The sequence below is a fragment of the Somniosus microcephalus genome, chromosome 5 (genome assembly GCF_052327205.1).
Source record: "Somniosus microcephalus isolate GS21.2 chromosome 5, FLI_Smic_1.0, whole genome shotgun sequence".
NCBI lineage: Eukaryota > Metazoa > Chordata > Chondrichthyes > Squaliformes > Somniosidae > Somniosus > Somniosus microcephalus.
Genome location: NC_140991.1, coordinates 131,934,657 through 131,952,290, shown reverse-complemented (window position 1 = coordinate 131,952,290; position 17,634 = coordinate 131,934,657). Strand labels below are relative to the sequence as shown.

General features: G+C 49.5%; 1 protein-coding gene and 1 long non-coding RNA gene across 3 annotated transcripts in view; both read right to left on the bottom strand.

Annotated features, from left to right (window-relative positions):
• Nucleotides 1-17,634, bottom strand: part of LOC147117339 (uncharacterized) — a 192,731-nt gene that overhangs the window by 140,125 nt on the left and 34,972 nt on the right. The gene's annotated exons all lie outside the window — the stretch shown is intronic.
• LOC147117340 (uncharacterized) lies at nucleotides 2,157-3,925 on the bottom strand. The gene is made up of 2 exons (XR_015078287.1): nucleotides 3,690-3,925; nucleotides 2,157-3,530 (listed from the first exon to the last, which is right to left on the bottom strand). It is a non-coding gene; the product is annotated as an uncharacterized LOC147117340 (long non-coding RNA).

Below are 17,634 nucleotides of genomic sequence, written 5' to 3'. Positions count from 1 at the left end.
TGCTAAACAGATTAATCTAAACCCACTAGTGATTGTGCTGGAGCTGCAGCAATGTTAAGTTGCCCTTTACCGTTTTTCTAAAATAAAATGGTGTAAATTTGTTATTATCAGGTGAATATTAATATGCTATTATTTCCAAGAACAAGGAGTTTTCCTAGTGTCATGGCCAACATTTCTCCCTCAAACACCACCTCCAAAAACAGGATAACCAGTGCCTTTTGTGAGGTCCTGCTGTGCATAAATTGGCTGCCACATTTGTCTACATAACAACAGTGACAACACTTCAAAGCAATTAATTGTACTTGAAGCTCTTTGGGTTACTACTGAGAGATATGATAAGGCACTGTGGCCTAGAAATTCGGTTGGTAGCGCCGGCGCTGAGCACCTAAAGAGACCTAGAATTGGGGCGATACCCTATGTTGGGGCGGTCGCGATGAAGATAGCGACAACTCAGATATTGACTATACATTTAACACCTGCGCTAAGTGTTTGCGCGCGCCCGCGAGCGCAAGCAAATCATGACGTCATTTCAGTGTGCAACACCTTTTAGGAGCGCCTGAGCGCATATTGGGTGGCGCCCGGAGCCTTAACGCCTAGCGCTATTAGTGACAGTTCGAGGGAGGGCTAGCAGGCCCTTCTCAGAGCAGGGGGGCGCCATTTAAAGGGGACAGCTCTAGTGCAGAAGCTTCAGCCACTTGGCCTGCTCATTGCGATCGTTGCTGAGAGAGTTGGCGAGCTGCTGTGGAGCAGAGTTTTGGGAATTTAGCTTTAGAGTACTTGGGACCTTCAAACCTGTCTGAGGCACTTGCAGCACTACACCTAAAAGCCTTTTGACCAACTGGCATCGGAATGGGAGCTGCTTTGGAGGGCGACGGCATCATGGCCCAACACTGTGAAGGGGCAGAGAGACGGCGGGAGAGAGGGCCGGGATTGGCCAGAAGGAGGAGGGGCAATGGAGGTCGGCCAACCCGACGGGATGCTGCGAGGGTCTTTAGGCAGCAGGTGTCAAGCCTTGACATGTCGGAGGAGCAGTGTTTGCGAAGGCTCCGATTCTGGAGGGACATTGTTACTGATCTGTGCCACCTGCTTGCTCAGGATCTGCAGCCGCGTGAATGGTGCAGAACCTCTCTGTCGTCCGTGTTCGCTAAGCTGACTGATGGCCTCAATTTTTATGCCAACCGATCCTTTCAGTCAGCCATTGGGGACATTGCGACTATCGCTCAGGTTGCAGTCCACTGTTGCATCCGGCAAGTTACAGATGCCCTTTATAGGCGAAGGCGTCAATTCATGACCTTCCCTCTGACCCTGCACAAGCAGGCGGAGCACGCGCAGGGTATCACTTCTATTGCGGACTTGCCCATGGTGCAGGGGGCGACTGACAGCACACACGTGGCTTTCAGGGCGCCATGCCAGCATCCTTAGGACTTCCGCTACCGCAAGGGGTTCCACTCCCTCAACGTGCAGCTGGTCTGTGACCACTGCCAAATCATCATGGCAGTCACCGCGCATTTCCCAGGGTGCAGCCACGATGCCTTTATCCTGCGGTTGACCTCAGTTTGTTACCTTTTTGAGGGGCTGGCTCGAACACGAGGCTGGCTTACTGGAGACAAGGGCTATCCTCTCTGCCCATGGCTGGTGACAACACTCTGTGTGGCCGACACCCCAGCAGAAGAGCTGATCAGCAGCGGCCATCAGGCGACCAGGCACAGTAAACAGCACACTCTTGGTGTTCTCAAAAAGCGTTTCCGATGTCTGGAACATTCGGGGGGATCCCTGCAGTACTCGCCGCAGCAAGTGGGACACATCGTCATCGTCTGCTGCATGCTCCACAACTTGGCGATTCGACGCACCCAGCCAATTCCACCTGTCCCTCAACGACCAGCAGAGCAGGCGGAGGAGGAGGAGGAGGTGGAGGAAGAGCAGGTGGAGGAAGAGCAGGTGGAGGAGGAGGAGGAGGAAGAGCAGGCGGAGGAGGAGGAGGAGGGGGAGGAAGATGGAAGGGCTCCTGAAAGTGGAAGGGCCATACGTCAGAGGCTCATCAGGACTACTTTCGAGACCCTTGTGGCGGAATGGTGAGAGTCTTAACTCATGCGCACTTTGGATGTTTGACGGCCTCTGAATGCCAGCATCACTGAAAGTAGTCACGTGTACCATGCCACATTGAAACTTCTGTTTATTGCCACAAAAGTCTTTCATTACAGCAAAACAACGTAATGTCAACAGAAACCATAAGTAACAAAATAACTGTGAACTCTTCGGCAAAGCCACAAAACTCAACAAACCTTCTGCAAATATAACAACAGGTGAGGGTGTCCTTGAATTTGGACAAAGAAACGTCTCAGCACCTCCCTCTACAACTGGCCCCTTGAGGGAGAACGACTTCTCTTTCGCGGTCGGCCCCTTCCCTCCCTGCTGCTCCTACGTAATTGGACCCCAGTGGCGGGCTCAAGGCTGGGGGACGCCTGCTGACTGTGTGGAAGCGCAGAAGCCCCTGAGGGACGGGCTGGCCGACCTCTGGGCTTGGAGGGTGCGGACGCAGGATGCTTGATGTGACCATGGCTGGAAGCAGTGTGCCCTGCAGGTGGTGGCAGCTGCACTGCAGACATACCAGCGCTGGCATGTGCAATGGTCTCCTGCCAAGAGAGGACACCTGCACCATGGTCGGACGACACACTGGCTATCTGAGGGGAGCGGCTCGGCTCATCCGCCACAATCGCATGCTCAACTGATTCCTGGCCTTGTATGGGACTGGAAGGGCCCGGGGTGATCCTAACTGATGCAGAGAGGGTGGCTGCAGTGAGAGATCGCGTTGCCTCAATCTGGGTGTGGAGGAGCCCAGCAAGTGACTGCGTGGCAACAGTGAGGACCTGTGTGCCAGGTGCCAGTGCTTCGGAGAAGCCCTGGACAGTTCTTCCCATTGCTTCGGACAAGGCAGGTGCCGACCGCTCCACTGCCTCGGACAAGCCCTGGACAGACCTTTCCAGGGATTGTCCGAAGCCCTGAACAATCCTTTCCATTGTGGCCCCGAAGCCCTAGATAGACCTGTCCATTATTGCCCCGAAGCCCTGGAGAGTCCTGTCCATTGTTGCCCCAAAGGCCTGGAGAGTCCTCTCCATTGTTGCCCCGAAGTCCAACATACTCTTAGCCAATGAATCTATTGACTCAGGCATCTTCTCCACTGCAGCCATCAGCTCCGTGTGTCTGAGCCGGGCCTGTTTGCTCATTTCAGCCAGGCGACGCACCTCCTCTGCACTCTGTGCAGCAGTCATGACGACCTGCCTTGCCCTCCGGGGAGACGGTGGCCGAACTTGCCCTATCCCCCTTGCATTGCAGCATGCCGCTTGTTCCGGCAACTGGTTCATCCTCAGAGCCACCCCCCCTCCCCTCCAGGGGACTACTATCCCCAGTCTGTAGGTGTGTCCGCTCCCCGGATTCTGCAATGGCTGGTCCGGATTCCTCCTGCTCCTCGCCTCCGGTGGCACTGGCACTGGCAGCTTCAGTGCGTTGAGCCCGAGTTGGTGCTGATTCATCTGAAAGCAGGGAGGTGGAAGAGTGGCTTTAGCAAAAGGACAGGTTTGCGGAAAGGCATGCCAGATTGCGGCAAGGCTCTGACATGGCTGCACACTGAGGATGCATGCTGGCGGGGGGACCAAGTGGAAGGCAACAGGTGAAAAAGGTGAGAGTCTTACCCTCGCTGTCGGAAATGGGGTCGGCAGATGCAGTGGTCACAGGACCAGAAAGACATCCTCCAAGAATCTGGTGCACTCTCTCCTCCAGATCCGTGAGAGTGACCACTTGTGGAGGTCCACCACCGGTTCGACGCTGCTCCTTTCGGATCGTCGCCAGCTTGGACTGCAGAGGAAAGAAGGGGAAGTTCTGTAACATGATGCCTTGAGAGATCATCTCATGCCCCCCATGGTGCAAGAGCCCTTACATGATGCCTTGAGAGATCATCGCATGCCCCCCATGGTGCAAGAGCCCTTACATGATGCCTTGAGACATCATCGCATGCCCCCCATGGTGCAAGAGCCCTTACATGAGGCCTTGAGACATCTGTCCATGTGTGTGCCCAGAAAGGGCCATGGGTGCTTGCTGACAGATGACCATTGGGGCATCATGGCAACAGGGTGCCCGAAGTCAGCTGCAGATGGAGGGAATCAGAAGTTTGCTAAACCATCACTCACCCTAACGATCCGTGTGAGGTCGTTGAATTTCTTCCTGCACTGAACAGGGGTCCTGGTCGCCATGCTGCTGGAGTTGACCCTCACAGCAACCTCCCTCCAAGATCGTCGGTAAGCCTTCTGATTCGGCCTCTTGCCATTGTCCGGATACAGGACATCTCGACGGTGCTCAACTGCAGCCATCAACTGGTCCAGAGCCTCAATGCTGAAGCACTCTGCTCTCTGTCTAACCTTCTCCATGCTCAACAAGTTTCTAATGCCAGACAAGGGTGAGCGCCAAATCTGAGGCCTACAGGGCGTTGGGTGTGGAAGCTCAGGCTGACTGACCCACCCCTTTAAGAGCCGGCCGGCGCCTGGAAGTCTCGTGGTTTCCCGTAACTGAGATCACTTGCGCTGCGCCCGTCCGCATCGATATTGAGTAGCGCCTGAACTTTTGCGCCTTAGGGGCACCGTACAACGGCTGAATTAGCGCCTCAATCCCCTTTGGGGGCGATGCAACCCAATATCTCGCCAGGCAGCGATAACTTTCGTCTGGCTATAAACTTTGCGCACCGCCAGTTCTAGCGCCTCAAGCGGGGCTATACCCAATTTCTAGGCCTGTATAAATGTGTCTGTGCCATTTTTTAGGGTTTCTGCAGTTTTTCCATTGAAGACAAGCAGGAGTGCCTCCGTGAAAATTCACCGCATGGCATTTATTTTGTAGCTCATTCTTATAATGTAACAGTTTCCAACACATAGCCCTGAGAAACAATATAACTAGAATGAAAGTACAATAGCAAAATACTGCAGATGCTGGAAATCCTAAATAACCTTCACATGGTCCATCTCTGACTCTTCCCTTCCCTTCCTCGACTTCTCCGTCTCCATCTCTGGGGGTAGGTTATCGACCAATATTCACTACAAGCCCACTGACTCCCACAGCTACCTGGACTACACTTCCTCCCACCCCGCCTCCTGTAAGGGCTCTATTCCATTCTCCCAGTTTCTCCGTCTCCGCCGTATCTGCTCCGACGATGCCACCTTCCACACCAGTGCTTCCGACATGTCTTCCTTTTTCCGCAACTGAGGATTCCCATCTACCGTGGTTGACACGGCCCTCGACCGTGTCAGTTCTATCTCCCGCACTTCTGCCCTCACCCCTGCCCCTCCCTCCCGGAACCACAATAGGGTTCCCCTTGTCCTCACCTTTCACCCCACCAGCCTCCACATTCAACGGATCATCCTCTGCCATTTCCGCTACCTCCAAAGTGATCCCACCACCAAACGCATCTTCCCCTCCCCTTTCAGCATTCCGTAGGGACCGCTCCCTCCGGGACACCCTAGTCCACTCCTCTATCACCCCCAACAGCCCTTCCCCTTCGCCTGGCACCTTCCCGTGCAAGCGCAGGAGATGTAACACCTGCCCCTATACCTCCCCACTTCCCACTGTCCAGGGCCCCAAACACCCCTTCCAGGTGAAACAGCGATTTACTTGTACTTCTCGCAATCTAGTATACTGTATTCGCTGCTCACGATGTGGTCTCCTCTACACTGGGGAGACCAAACGCAGATTGGGTGACCGCTTTGCGGAACACCTCCGTTCAGTCCATAAGGGTGACCCTGAGCTTCCGGTCGCCTGTCATTTCAATTCACCGCTCCATTCCCACTCGGACCTCACCGTCCTTGGCCTCTTGCCTTGTTCCACGGAAGCTCAACGTAAACTCGAGGAACAGCACCTCATCTTCCGATTAGGCACTCTGCAGCCTTCCGGACTCAATATCGAGTTCAACAATTTCAGATCATAACCTCGGCCCCTATTACATTTTTACTTATATTTTTTTCCCACCCCTTTGTTTTGGGTCTTCCCTTCCCCCCCCCCCCCCCCCCCTCCGCCCCCTTCCTCCTTTTTTTTCTCTCTCTCCCACATGGCAGCTGTCTCTCATCCCGCCAGGACACTTCACACCTAATCTCAGCCGTCTTTTGTCTCCACTGTCCTATTACCATCTCGTCTGCTTTTGAATACCTCTTTACTTCTTTTGTTCTATTGTAGCCCTGCCTTCGATCTATTTTATTTCCTTTCCAGTTTTGAAAAAGGGTTTCGACCCGAAACGTTGACTCTAATTTCTCTCCACGGATGTTGCCTGACCTGCTGAGTTTTTCCAGCATTTTCTGTTGTTATAACTAAAATGAAATATTTTCTCAAAAGAGCATTCTGAACTTTTACAAAAAGACAACAGGCAGGATTTTCATTGGGCCAAGGAGGCGGGATTGGAGGCATGTGGGGGGTTAAAATCCCAAAATTGGGGGGCACAAACCCATCCCGCCCCCAACCCGGCTTCATGCCAGTTTCAAAGGAGGCGGGTACCCAACCCGCACTGGGACCCGCCTCCCCGAGGCGGGAAGGGGATTAGTGCCAATTAACTGCCTGTTAACAGGCAGTTTTTAGCCTAATCCCTATTTTCATTGGTGAAATGTTTAATTCCCGATGGCTCCAAACCATGCCAAGTTAGCGAGGCGGGCCGTCGGGCTGAAGGGCTTGGAGGGGTCGAGATGTCCGGTGTTCAGGTGAGTGATGGGTGCATGAGTGCAGAGGTAAGTGTGTTTGGTGTGTTTAAAGTGTTTAAAGAAGTTTGCCTTACATGTACTTACCTTTACAGCCTTCCTTCCCTCAGGTCTCAGGAGTCCCTCATCTCACCGGCACAGAAAGCACAATGGCCGCGATCTGTCAAAAATTGCAGCATTCAGCTTTCTGTTCCGGGGAGATCTCTAAATCATCCTGAGAGGAAGGAATTAACTTAGAGTACAGATTGTCAGTGTTTGACAGCTTCAAACAGCTGTCGAACGCTGATATTTCATCTGTCAAAAGTTCTTGACAGATGAAATATCAATCTGTGACGTCACCTGTTGCCGGGTGGCCCTTAATGGGCCTGCTGAGCCCACTGGACAGGCTCAACAAGGTCGATCAAGTCAAAATCGCGTGGGTTGGCTAGAACTCGATGGAGGCGGGACTACAACCCCGAAAGTTGTAGTCCCACCTCCTACCCACCTCCTCAATGAAAATCCAGCCCAACATGTTCAAATCTTGGAAATGTTTGTTCCCTGTATGGTATCTGGATAAATTGATCTAGACAAAGCGGGCAGACAAATAGAAAAAGAATGAACTTGTCGCTTAGAAAATCCCAAACTGCTTCACAATGAATTACTTTGAAGTGCAGTGACTGCTGTTATGTATCAAAACATATCAGTCAGTTTTCACATGCCATTGTTCCATATGGAGCAATTAGATGAATCAGGTGTTTTTTTAGTGGTGTTTGCTGAGAGAAGAGTGCTGACCAGGACACCAAAAGAAATCCCTTATCTTCTTCGAAGAATGCCATAGGACCTCTAACAGCCGCCTGAGCCACCAGAACAAAATGATGGGGGCTTGATTTTAAAGTCTCATGAAGATTGGCATCTCTGGCAATGCAACACTCCCTAAGTACTCCACTGAAGTGAAGTCCTGGAATGGGGCTTTAATACAACCTTCATGCACAAAGGGAAGAAGGCTACTAAATGAGACAAGATGGGTGAAAGTGTACAATCGGGAGGGTAGGCTTCACCTGATAAATACAACAAACCAAAATAAGGTACAGGTGTCATACATGTAAGCAGTACAGAAAATGAACATACTGGAGGGTCAGGACTACTCTGGGGAAACCATTGCATTCTCTACTCAAGTATCTTAACATCTACCTTTACTGCAATGTTTTAAGGCCTAAAGCAATTCCTTAAACTGTGTCTTCCCAACGACAGTGTGTAAGAATACACACAAAATAAATGTTATTGAAAGATCTTCAAAAACTCAGTTTATAATGGAAAAAGTTCACAACAAAAATATACACATACATAAGATTTTTAATATATTATAAATATACAAATGCTAGGATTCAGTAGGAGGGAACATTTCCCCTATTCCTCTTCTTCGTTCCATTTACCTTTACATTTTTCTTTAATTCCACAGTTCTACTGCATGATTCCAACACAGTAGCTTTGAAATGAAATTAGACTTTCAGTTCTAGATCATTGCATAGATACATATCTGTTCTTTGAATCTTTTAAACAGCCCAGCTACTGAAAATGAATTTCCCCATAGGCTCCTCAAACAAGCCCCATTGGAATCCACTGCCTCAGCCAGATTCGCCACCTGAAGGCTTATTAGCACTGATGGAGCTAAGGAGTTCATAATGCAGGACCTATGACCTAAGAGGTTTGTGTGCTGAATGGTCCAGTGCTGACCTTTGCCTCAAGTGCTGAATAGTCCCCAGCCCCTACACACTTCTTTATTTAAATGGTAATGAAGGCAAAATCAGATTCATCCTTAGTGTGAAAATACTGATTTTCACTTGCCCTTCTTTCACTTCAAAGATAAATTATAAACAGCAACCACCATCAAAAGTCAGAGGGTAGTTCCTGTACTGTAGACTCAGAGGCATCAACGTTTATAAAACTCAAAAACCATGCTGTTCAGATTGGGCAAAAGCATAAATGAGATTAGCTGTTGTCACTTTTCCAAACTGGTGTCTGCTAGTGAATAAATGATTAATGGTTTTCTGTAGCAAATTTCACTGTACTCCAATTTGTTCAAGTTTTTTTTTCTTTTCCTTTCCCCCCTGTGGAAAGCAAAACTATCTTCAACTGAAACAGCCTACTTGAATCAAATACAAACTTCTACTCTGTCTGAAGTTGGCTGCCTTCATGATTATTTATGAAACAATGGGCTCAGCCACACAAAACCAGCATTTTACACACCACTTGCGTTACCATGGCAGCTTCTAAACCTGCATAATTTGTGCCAATGAAAGGCAGGAGAAAACAGTCAAACCTATATGTTATAGATTTATTTTCTTCATGTCCCACTGCCCTGACACACTCTAAGCCCTCCAGTGATTTCCAATTTTGCAGGTTGTTACTACAGAGACCGGAGAAGAACCTCAGGGCATGTTGATAAGACACATACAACCAAAGAGCTCTATCTTTTCTGGCTTTCCTTCAGTCCGCTAACAAAGAGCAATGCCAGGAGGAAAAGTTCCATCTAAATACACTACTTTTATAAACAAGCAGCACTCGGCACTCATATGCACTGGGCAAAGAACCCATCAACACATTTAATAAAGTGGTAAACATAGCTCCTTCTCACAGTAACATGCCATTATTAACTCAGACTACTCTCAGGATTAAAACCAAGAGACAGACACTCACAACAACAATCAATTAATTACATTGTTGAGTGCGAATCCCTCCTGCAGTCAACTTTTTAGCACGGAAAAAAATAAAAACTAGAGAAAATAAACCCCATAATGTATCTCCCATTCAAAATGAAGTTAATCATTAAATGAAATTACCAAATAAAACCAGCTTTAGGTCAATACTATCTGATGTGCCTCAATGAATCCGAGACTCAACGTTAACGGAGCAAAGCAAGGCTTTTATTAACTCAGAAAGTAATACACAGTGGAGAAGTGTCTCTCATCCAGAGATCTGCTGTACTGCCTGTGAGACATGCTGGGGCCTGCTTAAGTAGGGGCCAGGTATGGGCAGAGCCCTACACACAATACAATACAGGTAAGGAAATGAAACTGAAACTAAACTCCCCTGCTTGTCACAGTCACAATCAAACACAGAGATTACAGAGTGCCTGATGAATGGCATATTTCATCACATTCACCCCTTCTACAGATTTAGTCTGTTCAGGGGTTTGATAGTCCTCTGTGACCGACGTAGCTGTTGTGGTGTCGCGGGTGTCGGCTGGGTGTCCCCGGTGGCTTCCTGGGTCTCTGCCGGGGGCACCGCCAGGGTTGTTGAAGGGGTAGTTGGTGGGGGCACCGTTGGTCAATGTTCTTCCGGGGGTGATGAAAGGATAGTGGGTGGGTAAGAGTTGCTGTGATCGTTGTTGCTGTTGTTGTCGTGGTTGTTGTCATTACCGGCTGGGGCGACGTCTTTTATGGACACGGTGCCCTCCCTTCCATCGGCGTGCCGGACATACGCGTATTGGGGGTTGGCGTGGAGTAGGTGCACTGACTCCACGAGAGGGTCCGTCTTGTGGCCCCTCACATGCCTTCGTACAAATACCGGACCTGGGGTGGAGAGCCATGACGGCATGGATACGCCTGAGGTGGATTTCCGGGGAAACACAAACATTCGTTCATGAGGCGTGGCATTAGTGGCAGTACACAATAGCGATCGTATCGAATGGAGCACATCTGGGAGGACTTCCTGCCAGCAGGAGATAGGGAGGCCCTTGGTCCTTAGAGCTAGAGTGACTGCTTTCCATACTGTCCCGTTCTCTCGCTCCACCTGGCCGTTACCCTGGGGGTTGTAGCTGGTAGTACGGCTCGTGGCGATCCCCCTGGACAGCATGTACTGGCGTAGCTCTTCACTCATGAAGGACGCCCCCCTATCCGTATGGATGTAGCTCGGCATACCGAACAGGCAGAACAGGCTGTTGAGGCATTTAATGACCGTGGCGCTGGTCATGTCTGGGCAGGGGAAGGCGAATGGGAAACGGGAGTATTCGTCCACAATGTTCAGGAAGTAAACATTGCGGTCGACTGACGGGAGGGGGCCCTTGAAATCTAAGCTGAGCCGCTCAAAGGGCCGTGTAGCTTTGATTAAGTGGGCTCTATCTGGGTGGTAGAACCGAGGCTTGCACTCAGCGCAAGTGCGGCAGTTCCTGGTCAGAGACCGAACTTCCTCAATCGAGTAGGGTAAGTTGCGGGACTTTATGAAGTGGAACAGCCGTGTGACCCCCTGGGTGGCAGAGGTCGTTGTGGAGGGTCTGTAGCCGATCCCCGGTGGCGCTGGCACACATCCCTCATGAGAGGGCGTCGGGGGATTCGTTAAGGGCCCCTGGCCGGTAAATGATGTCATACTCGAAGGTGGAGAGCTCGATCCGGCACCTGAGAATCTTATCACTTTTAATCTTCCCCTTCTGTTTATTATTAAACATAAACGCTACCGACCGCTGGTCGGTAAGTAGGGTGAAGCGTTTGCCGGCTAGGTAGTGGCGCCAGTGGCGCACTGCCTCCACGATGGCTTGGGCCTCCTTTTCCACGGAGGAGTGTCTGATCTCGGGCCCTTGGAGGGTCCTCGAGAAGAAAGCTACGGGCCGCCCCGCCTGGTTGAGGGTGGCCGCCAAGGCAAAGTCAGATGCATCACTTTCCACTTGAAAGGGAGTGTTCTCGTCCACTGCCTGTAGCGTGGCCCGTTCAATATCCCGTTTAATGCTTTTGAAGGCGGCGTGGGTCTCAGCAGAGAGGGGAAAAGAGGATGCTTTCAAGAGGGGGCGGGCTTTGTCGGAGTAGTTGGGGACCCATTGGGCATAATAAGAAAATAACCCCAGGCACCTTTTCAGGGCTTTGGGAGTGTTGGGCAGGGGCAGCTCCCGTAGGGGGCGCAATCGGTCGGGGTCTGGTCCGATTTCCCCATTCTCCACCACGCTGCCTAGTATGCAGAGGCGCGTGGTGTTGAAAACGCACTTGTCCTCGTTGTAAGTGCGGTTTTCAGGAACCTCTCGAGGTTCGAGTCGTGATCCTGCTGGTTGTGACCGCAGATGGTGACGTTGTCGAGGTAGGGGAAGGTTGCCTGCAAGTGGTGGTCATCGACCATGCGGTCCATCTCCCTCTGGAAGACCGAGACCCCATTCGTCACCCCAAAGGGGACTCTGAGGAATTGGTAGAGGCGTCCGTTCGCCTCGAAGGCGGTGTACGGGCGGTCCTCTGGTCTGATAGGGAGCTGGTGGTACGCTGACTTGAGGTCGATGGTGGAGAACACCCAGTATTGGGCAATTTGGTTTACCATTTCTGATATGCGGGGTAGCGGGTAGGCGTCTAGTTGGGTGTATATGTTGATCGTTTGGCTATAGCCGATCACCATCCGTTTCTTCTCGCTACCCCTCACCACCACCACTTGGGCGCGCCACGGGCTGTTGCTGCGTTCAATAACGCGCTCCCTCAGCAGCCTGTCCACCTTGGTCGCGATAAACCGCCTGTCCTCCCAGCTGTACCTCCTGCTTTTGGTCGCTATTGGCCGGCAGTTGGGAGTAAGGTTCGCGAATAGCGAAGACGGCTTTACCTTCAGGGTAGCCAGATCGCACACTGTGAGGGGCGGCTGGGACCCACCATAATTGAGCGTGATGCTTTGGTGGTGGCACTGGAAATCCAGGCCCAAGATCACGCTCGCACATAGACTCTTCATGATTAGTAATTTAAAATTATCGTATACAGTTCCGTTAACGGACAATTGTACTGCGCAGTAACCCATAATGGTCGATGTCTGGGTTTTATCAGCCATAGAGATGGTGCCCCGAGCAGGGACCACCGTTAGAGAGAGTTGTTGTGCTAGTTCAGGGTGGATAAAACTCTCCGTGCTTCCACTGTCAATTAAACATTTAACCCCGCACCCGTTTACCTCGATGTCCACCATTTATTTGGATAGCGGGTGCGGTCTGGTCTGGTCCACTGTGACCGATGCCACTGCAGGGCCCTGATCGAGACAAGATGGCGTCCACGCTGTCTGCTCACAAGATGGCGGACCCCACGAGGTCGGGCAAGATGGCGTCCAAGATGGCCGCTCCCACGGCGCACACGCGGCAGGTTTTCCAGCGGGGTTCCCTCTGCACACCTTCCCGAAGTGCCCCTTCTTACCGCACTTAAAGCAGGTGGTGCCTTTCGCCGGGCACAGGTTTCTGGTGTGCTTCGGCTGCCCGCAGAAGTAGCAGTTGGGGCCCCGACGCGTCGCGGCTGTTGTAGGGCTTCTGGGGGGAGAGCGGGGCCCCGACGGTGTCGGGCTGCCGGGCGGGGAAGATGCCTTCCAAGATGGCGGCACCCTTGGTGCACACGTGGCGGCGTGGGCGGCGCGGGCTGAAGAGTAGGCGTCCGAGTTTCTCTGGGCCACATCCAGGGATCGCGCTGTGTCCACAGCCTGTTTCAGGTCCAATCCCGTTTTTTCCAGTAGCCTCTGCTGGATGTAAGTGGAGCTGAGGCCTGTGATAAAGGCATCACGAACAAGCTCATCAGTGTACAGTGTGGCTTTTACATCTTGGCACTTGCAGTCTTTGCCAAGCGTTTTCAGGGTGACTAGGAACTCATCCAGCGATTCCCCAGGTCACTGTGTGCGAGTAGCGAGCAGATGCCTAGCGTACACCTCGTTCGTAAGCTGCTGGTAATGCGCCTTTAGGATGTCGCAGGCGGCCGGGTACGTGTCGGCGTCTTGGATGAGGGGGTAAACCCGGTGGCTTACCCAATTCCGCAGGATTCCGAGTTTCATACTTTCAGCGTCCGTAGCGTCTGTGATGGCTGCGGAATTGTCCAGGAAGAATTCCATACACTTAAACCAGTGTCCGAATCGTGCCGATGCGTCCGAAGCATGCGGGTCCAAATCCAAACGTTCGGGTTTCAAGAGTTGATCCATTGCGTTGAAAATTGAGTTAATAAAATTGATGTGCCTCAATGAATCCGAGACTCAACGTTAACGGAGCAAAGCAAGGCTTTTATTAACTCAGAAAGTAATACACAGTGGAGAAGTGTCTCTCATCCAGAGATCTGCTGTACTGCCTGTGAGACACGCTGGGGCCTGCTTAAGTAGGGGCCAGGTATGGGCGGAGCCCTACACACAATACAATACAGGTAAGGAAATGAAACTGAAACTAAACTCCCCTGCTTGTCACAGTCACAGGCACAATCAAACACAGAGAATACAGAGTGCCTGATGAATGGCATATTTCATCACACTATCAATACTGTAATTATCAAGACGCTTTGCTCTAGAAACTCTAATTTCTACACTTTGCCCAGTTTTACTACAACTTTTCACAATATGGATACCAGACATGTACCAGTGAGTACTACATAGATATGTTTAGTGGATCAAGCTAGTAACATTTAAAGAAGTATTCCAGGATATTCCATACTACAATCACAGACTCATATTTGGGTCTGTCACAGGTATGTACTTGGAATCAGTGGTGTCAGTCGTTCCCTTAAATGGGCTGGTTACCTGCTTTTTTACAGAAGTTGACTCCCACTGTTTTTGCTAGCACGGTAGCAGGACACAGGAATGTAAAAATTAAACTCCATTGTGATCTGGACTGATGCACATGTACTCCTTTAATCTCTCCAAAGATGGACTGAGTTAACACTAGATGAGATGTCATCTGTTTCAATTCATAGGCTGCATTTATTCCATGGTAGATAAAACATACAGAACACTGAGTATGATGAAAGTCATGTGGTACAATCAGTTAAACTTACGTATCTTGAGAATCCAGAACAAGGTGGTATAATCTTAAAATCAGAGCCAGGCCCTTCAAGACTGAAATCAGGAAGCACTTCTTCACACAAAGGATAGTAGAACTCTCTCCCTCAAAAGGCTGTGGATGCTGGGTCAATTGAAACTTTAATGACCGGGGTTGATAGATTTTTGTTAGGTGAGGGTATCAAGGGATATGGAGCAAAGGCGGATAAATGGGGTTGATGTACCGGTCAGCCATTATCTAATTCAATGGCAGAACAGGCTTGAGGGGCTGAATGGCCTACTCTTATTCCAATGTACAAAAATTAAGAACACGTGTACACTAACCCATTTGGAGAAAGATAGAAACAACAACAGAAAATGCTGGAAATACTCAGCAGGCCAGGCAGCATCCATAGAGAGAGAAACAGAGTTAACGTTTCAGGTCTGGGACCCTTCATCAGAACTGGAAAAAGCTGGAGATGTAACAGATATTAAGCAGGTGCAGAGACCTGGCACCTTCCCGTGCAAGCGCAGGAGATGCAACACATGCCCTTTTACCTCCTCCCTTCCCACTGTCCAGGGCCCCAAACACCCCTTCCAGGTGAAACAGCGATTTACTTGTACTTCTTGCAATTCAATATACTGTATTCGCTGCTCACGATGCGGTCTCCTCTACATTGGGGAGACCAAACGCAGATTGGGCGACCACTTTGCGGAACACCTCCGTTCAGTCCGTAAGGGTGACCCCGAGCTTCCGGTCGCCTGTCACTTTAATTCTCCGCTCCACTCCCACTCTGATCTCTCTGTCCTCGGCCTATTACATTGTTCCAATGAAGCTCAACGTAAGCTTGAGGAACAGCACCTCATCTTTCGATTAGGAACTTTACAGCCTGCTGGACTCAACATTGAGTTCAACAATTTCAGATAATTATCCCTGCCCCCATTTTTCATGCAGTATGATTTTTGCCTTTCCCATTTGCAACATTTCATCTTTCCTGCCTCTTACAAAAGTACAGGATGTTCTTTCAATTCCTTCCTCCCCTCCTAACCCCCCCGCCCCCCCCCCCCCACCGTCTCATGCACCTGATTAATATCTGTTACATCTCCAGTTTTTCCAGTTCTGATGAAAGGTCCCAGACCTGAAACGTTAACTCTGTTTCTCTCTCCACAGATGCTGCCTGGCCTGCTGAGTATTTCCAGCATTTTCTGTTGTTGTTTCAGATTTCCAGCATCCGCAGTATTTTGCTATTATATGGAGAAAGATAGACTTACTCTGCTCTCTGTTCTGCTGACAGTGCAGAAGTATTTCTCCCTAGCAGCCTTGACTCCTTTCACAGCTTTTCTGCTGCTATTCCCCTTTAACAGGTTTGTGTTATCGTTACTGACTTTCTGGTGTCTGTGTTGATTTTTAAAAGTCACTCTTCAAACACTAGCAAAGGTTAAAGAAATCTGTCAACACCAACATGCTTGATGTCTCCTCAATGGCCAAGACATTGCTGATGAATGGTCCATGGTCCACTGCTTGGGAACTCTTTAAAACAACAGCCAATCACACATTTAAAATGCCTCGCGACTGCCACTGGCTTGACAACTTAGCATGGAGCAGCTAACCACTTTAGGCAAGCTTCTGTTCAAAACATATTTTAAGACAACTCATGTCTGAGTTCTATTTGTGAAAATAATGGCAACAGAATCCCAAATCTTGTATAGGGCATGCATTGCCTGTCCACAAACCTTGTTTCATGTTGTCTTGATTTTTGGTCAACATTTACCATTTTAAATTATATGTCAACATTTCCCATTCAAATTTTCCATGGCAACTTTAACGATGTAATTGCAGACACTGGCCACTAGGTAGCTCTGTGGAGCAAGTTTCTGAATTCTCTTTCCCAATCTCATCATCATCTTGTATATAAAAAATGTTATTCATCAACTGACCATGAGAAAGCCACTGGCAATTTACAAGTATAAAACATTCTGTTTTTGGTAATGTCTTTCTGGCCTCCTGATCGGCATGCATTAGTTTCAGAGCACCCTAGCCCCACTTCTCACACTGTAGTTAGTATTCTCCACAGTATGAGCTCAACTAGTCACTGCGCATTATGTTTTACGTCGTCAAAAAAACATACATTGCTTTTTGTTGTATTATTGTACTCCAGGGAATTGAGGCAATTCTTTGGAGTTCAGTGGTTACAACATATTATTTGGGCAGAATAAAAGGAACTTGACTCTACATCTGGTCTGCTTCATACCTAACCTGGGAATATTTGATGGTGACACTGGGTGCAAAATGTAGAACAATGCTCCATTCCTCAGCACTTAAGTGATTACCTTGATGTATACAAAATTCATCTTTTCCTCCTCTCCACCATTCCACCCCCCCCCCAAAAAAAAAGTGGCAATGCTTGAGCTGGAAGTATAAGGCAATATGAACTATTTTACAATAGTTTATATATTACTCATTATGTAACAATTATGTCACAATTATAGTCGGGAGGTCAGTGGTAAACTGTGAAGGATTCAGATGGCATACTCCATGGCAGTAAAGCTTGTATGGTTTATAGAGGTCAGCTAAATCCCTAGACAAAATTATATCCTTTCACTCAGGCACCACCATCCATTATTTTTATAATGCAGTCTCAGTAAAACAATAACAAAACTAATGACAGTTAAAGGAAGAGTTGAAATTGTACTGATTATAAACTGTAAGAGGTATAATGGAATTAATTTGTAATTTGGAGGTAGAATTGCAAGACCACTGATACCAGAATATAAATTATAATGAATTACTGCAAAATGAGTGTGGAAATGGAAAGAGTTGAAGAACTGTCTGTCACAAAACCAAAGCCTATTCATAAGCCTTGAATCTTGGAATGCTGCAGTGTCTTTTCCTTTCTTTCCTGACTACATTTTCACGTACCTTATGAATTGCACACATTCATCTGTGTACCAAACATCGATCAAACACTCTGGCCTAGAAATTCGGTTGGCTTTGCGCCCAGTTTTCGCCCAAAGAGGGCTTTTGCGCCAATAGAGGAGTTCGCGCTGATATTCAGCGCTGCGGTAATGGCGGCGGTAGCCGGTAGCGCTGCGCCGGCACCGATGACGTCATCGGTGTGCGCAGTGCCCCGGTTCCGCCCCGATGCCGGCCTGAATCCCATATTCAGTTGCCACCGCCTCCTCCGTGGCGGCCGCTACTTACATC